The 5,223-nt window shown below is 44.1% G+C and overlaps 1 non-coding gene across 1 annotated transcript; it reads right to left on the bottom strand.

Moving 5' to 3' along the window:
- Positions 1–358: 358 nt before the first annotated feature.
- LOC114810942 lies at positions 359–496 on the bottom strand. The gene has a single exon (XR_003758631.1). It is a non-coding gene; the product is annotated as a small nucleolar RNA SNORA7 (small nucleolar RNA).
- Between the last annotated feature and the right edge of the window lie 4,727 nt (positions 497–5,223).

Genomic DNA, 5,223 nt, shown 5'->3' with positions numbered 1-5,223 from the left:
TAAGGAATTCCAACCCTTTCTAGACTGACTGTGAGCTCCTTGTGGGCAGGGAACGTGTCTACCACGTTTGTTATATTGTAGTCTCCCAAGCACTAAGTACAGTGCTCTGCACACAGTAAGTGCTCAATAAATTGTTGTCGTCTTATGCTGTCGAGTCGTATCCGACCCACAGCGATGCCAAAGACACAACTCTCCCAGAACGCCCCACTTCCACCTGCAATCGTTCTGATAGTGGATCCACAGAGTTTTCTCAATAAAAATATGGAAGCGGTTTACCATCGTCTCCTTCCGTGAGGTAAAAATGTCTCAGCCCTCGACTCTGTCCCATGCCACTGCTGTCCAACACGGGTGAGTTTTGACCTGTAGCAGATTGCCTGCCACTCGCTAGCCACTGGCCAAACTAGGAATGGAATGGAAAGGCCTCTGCTTGACTCTCCCTCCCATAGCGGAGACTGGTAGAGGACTGGAAACTCTCCAGATGCGACCCTGAGGGGTGGGATTAACTTCTACCTTCTGTTATAGAAAACTTCACGGCTGTGCGCCTGTGTCTATCCCACCGCTTAGAACAGTGCTCGGCACATAGTAAGCGCTTAACAAATACCAACATTATTATTCACAAGGGTGTGTCAGAGACAAGTTGATTACTACGAGCACTTCTTCTCGCACTACTAGGGAGTGGTGGTTGACGGTCAGAGTTTCCTTTACTAGTCGAGGCCGGCTCAACTTCAAGCAATCCAGACTTTCTTCATATACAGTCAGTACAGCATCCTGGCTTCACACGTGACAGACAATGACTCTTCCCCCACTTCAAAGCCTTATCGAAGGCACATCTCCTCTAAGAGGCCTTCCTTGACTTAAGTCCTCATTCCCTTTTCTTTCTTGTAGTGGATGTCTGTTTATTCTTGTACTGTACTCTCCCAAATGCTTAATACAGTGCTCCATACACAGTAAGCACTCAATGAATGAACTCCCTTCCGCATTGCCCTGACTTGCTCCCTTTATTCATCCCCTTCCAGCCCCAAAGCGCTTATGTACATATCTATAATTTATTTATTTATATTAATGTCTGTCTCCCCCTCTAGAGTGTAAGCTCGTTGTGGGCAGGGAATATGCCTTTTCTATTGTTATAACAGTGTTTTGCATACAGTAGGCGCTCAATAAATTCAATTGACGGACTGACTGATATGATCGAAGGGCACAAAACCTGATGTATACCTTAAAACAGCAGTAAATTTATTATTATTGTTATCAAGTGCCATCAAGTTGTTTCCGATTCACAGCGGCTCTATGGATATATTTTCTCCAGAACGACCTGTCTTCTGCCATAATCCGTAACCCTGCTAACGGTTCTCCCCTTATCTAGCTGCCAGTCTGCCTCTTCCACATTTTCCCTGGACTTTTCCTAGCATTAGTGTCTTCTCCAGAGAATAAGTCCTCCTGATTATGTGTCCAAAAAAATGCTCATCTAAGTCGAGTCATTTGGTCTTCCGAAGACCACTTTGGCTAAATTTGCTCCAAAATCCATTTGTTTGATTTTGGGGCAGTCCGTGGTATTTGCAAAAGCCTTCTCCAACACTACTGCTTGGCCCTGCCTGGTTCTCCCCATTATACAAGGAAAGAGCCCAGGCTTGGGAGTCAGAGGTCATGGGTTCTAATCCCAGCTCCGCCACCTGTCAGCTGTGTGGCTCTGGGCAAGTCACTTGACTTCTCGGTGCCTCATTTACCTCATCTGTAAAATGGGGGTGAAGACTGTGAGTCTCACGTGGGACAACTTAATTACCCTGTATCTACCCCAGCGCTTAGAACAGTGCTTGGCACATAGTAAGCGATTAACAAATACCAACTACTGATAAGTGGGTCAGAGATCCTGATTTGGCTTCATCCTGTCTCAAGACCTTGACATACCAAATTTCCCGATAAGACAGGCACCTGGATGGGATGAAACAAAGGAGAGGAGAGGAGATGTGATGTGCCCGCTTTGAGTACATGATGGCTTGACCAGACAAAATGGAGTCCAGACTTAAAGGCCCATCACCCTCCATCCCTTGGTATTCTACCACTCCTAGGGACTCTAATTGCTGGAGTTACTCTTCTTCACTTAAGCAAGGTGAATAGGAGCAATCGAGCAGGCCTAGAGACAAAACAGCTCAGAAGGAACGGTCTGAAGAGAAGGGGCAAATGCAAAACCCAGACTTCATTCAATAGTATTTATTGAGCGCTTACTATGTGCAGAACACTGTACTAAGCGCTTGGAATGTACAAGTCGGCAACAGATAGAGACAGTCCCTGCCCTTTGACGGGCTTACGGTCTAATCGGGGGAGACATTCTGGGCTTCCACACTACTCCAGCACTCAGAACGGTGTTTGATGCATAGTAAGCACTTCACAGAAACCATAAAATAAATATAAATAAAAATGCAACAATTGAAGAGCTCTAAGGTCTCCTATCGTCCTCATGCTAAACAATTGAAGTTAAAATATGTCAGAGATTACTGAATGAGACTTAGAGTTTGGTTTTCAATATATTATTACTATTATACTTGTGAAGCACTTAGTATGTGTCCAGCATTGTTCTTGTATCTGGGGCAGATACAAGATATTCAGGTTGGACACAGTCCCTGTCCCACATGGGGCTCCAAGTCTAATGAGGAGGAAATATAATTTAATCCGCATTTTACAGATGAGGGAAGTGAGGAACAGGGAAGTCCAGTTATTTGCCCAAGGTCACACAGAAGACAAGTGGCAGAGTCAGAAATAAAACCCAGGTCTTCTGACTCCCAAGCCTGGGTTCTTTCCACTAAACTACACTACTTATATTGCCCTGCCTCTCCACCGTCCGCTTCTGCAATCTACCTTGAGCAAGGATCAGAGTCAGGATCAGCAACCAGGTCCTTTGACTTCCTGATCCATGCTTTTCACTAGGCCATGCTGCTGCATATATTTCCCCAGATATAAAGAAGCAGCGTGGCTTAGTTGAAAGATCACAGGCTTGGCGGTCAGAGGTCGTGGGTTCTAATCCAAGCTCCGCCACTTATCAGTTGTGTGACTTCGGGCAAGTCACTTTGCTTCTCTGTGCCTCAGTTCCCTCATCTGTAAAATGGGGTTTAAGACTGTGAGCCTCACGTGGGACAACCTGATTACCTTGTATCTACCTCAGTGCTTAGAACAGTGCTTGGCACATAATAAGCACTTAACAAATATCATTATTATTAATAATAATAACTCCTTTTGCCCACTTAAATGCCATTTTATATCTGGGGATCACCACAAGGTTAATTTTCAGCATTTTCTTTTCAGAAATCCTACATGTGAATCATCACTCTACAATGTTGTATTCTGTGTAGTCATTATTATTTTTTCCTATCTTAACTCAAGGCCAAGGGTGTCCCTAATCTCAACAATCTGGCAGTTCATCTCCATGCTGTCTCTTCCTGGGTCTTTCAGAGCTCCTGGAGCACATGGAATTTCCATTTGTCCTTTTGCTAATGTTTTCACCTTCACTGAAGTCTTTCTGCACATTTGTTTGTTTCGTATCCTTTAAGGCCATAGCCCATAATCTTTTTTTTTAATATTTTTCCTCCCACACCCTAACTGTGGTAGTCCCTCAAGGTTCAGTTCTGGGTCCCCTTCTACACCCAGCTACACCCACTCCCTTGGAGAAGTCATTAGCCCCATAGCTTCAACCACCACTTCTATGAGGACGATACCCAAATCTACATCTCCAACCCCGATCTCTCTCTCCCTCTCTTCGGTATCACATTTCCTCCTGCCATCACCTCAAACTTGACATGTCTAAAACAGAACTCCTACTCTTCCCACCCAAACGCTGTCCTCCTTCTGACTTCCCCATCACTGTAGACAGCACCACCATCCTTCCTGTCTCACAAGCCCATAATCTTGGCATTATCCTTGACTCCTCGCTCTCATTCAACCCACATATTCAATCCATCACTAAATCCCGCCGGTTCAACCTTCATAACATCTCTAAAATCCTATGCTCTATCCACTAGGCCTTAAGTGTTATAGGGCTGGGATCATTCCTTCCCTAAGTGATATTGGGTATATCTGCCCAACATTCCTAACCTCACCTTTTTGGGGTGAATCCGGGGACCTGGGATCTAATTCCGACTCTGCCACTTGCCTCCTGGGGGCCCCTGGGCAAGTCTTTTAACTTCCCTGTTTTCTCATCTGTAAAAAGGGGATTCTATTCAATACCTGATCTCCCTCCTACTTAGTCTATAAATCCTGTGGGACCCGGAATGTGTCTGTTCTGATAAACTTCTATCTATCTCAGTGCTTAGAACAGTGTTTGACACATAGTAAGTGCTTAACAAAGGCCATTAAAAAAAGCCCCACATACTTTACACCTTTGTAAACTAGACTAAGGTCTTTTTTCTTGTCTTTGAAAAGTGTTTTAATGGTAACTACAAAACAGTCGAGGTGTTTGTCAGTGTTGCAATAAGTTTTGTTGCAACATTAACGGCATTGATAATGATGGTAATAATCCAACCTCTGGCATGAATTCCTCTTGTAGTCGTTGCCAATGCTCATAACTCTTTTGTCTTGGGCTTTTGGTTTATTATACGGAGATAATTAAACGCTTGAGGGTGAGGAGTAAGTGGATTTTTGTGAGGAAAAAAAATCCCACACAAGCTCAAAGGATTATTAACTGACAGTTTGCTTTGCTTTTCCCATGGGTGCTGGGTCCACAGACGCTATAAGCTCATATGGGTAATAAATTCATGGAAAATTTGGTCTCAAACTAGGTTTTCTCACTGACCTCTCTGAAGGTTGTGTAATTATTTAGTGGTTCCCTCTGACCTTCAAGACAAAGCAGTCCGGTCAGGGAGTGGAACGCCTGCAAGATTTGGTTAAACTAACCATACTTTGCTATTTAACTACTGCCCCTGAGCACCTGACATGCGTACCTTCCAGGCACTGTGATAACATGGGATAAGATTTTTGTCACTTTTCTGTAAGGTTAATTTTATGCAGGCAAGGTCAGGCCTCAGGACAAATTCCGGGGATATATTTGGATCATGTGGGCTGTTAGCGGTAGCTAGTAAGTGGGGCAAAAAAGTCATCTAGCACTTGAGAATGACATTGAAAGAGAATTGAGCGATAATGTAGCACTTCTATAAGTTAAGCAAATAACAGTTCCAGAAAACAGACCCATTTGATGTGTCTAAGTTCTGTTTCTTCTGTCACAACCCAAGCAGAGAA

This window comes from Ornithorhynchus anatinus, chromosome 3, assembly GCF_004115215.2.
Source record: "Ornithorhynchus anatinus isolate Pmale09 chromosome 3, mOrnAna1.pri.v4, whole genome shotgun sequence".
Classification (NCBI taxonomy): domain Eukaryota; kingdom Metazoa; phylum Chordata; class Mammalia; order Monotremata; family Ornithorhynchidae; genus Ornithorhynchus; species Ornithorhynchus anatinus.
This window is presented reverse-complemented; position numbering and strand designations above follow the sequence as displayed.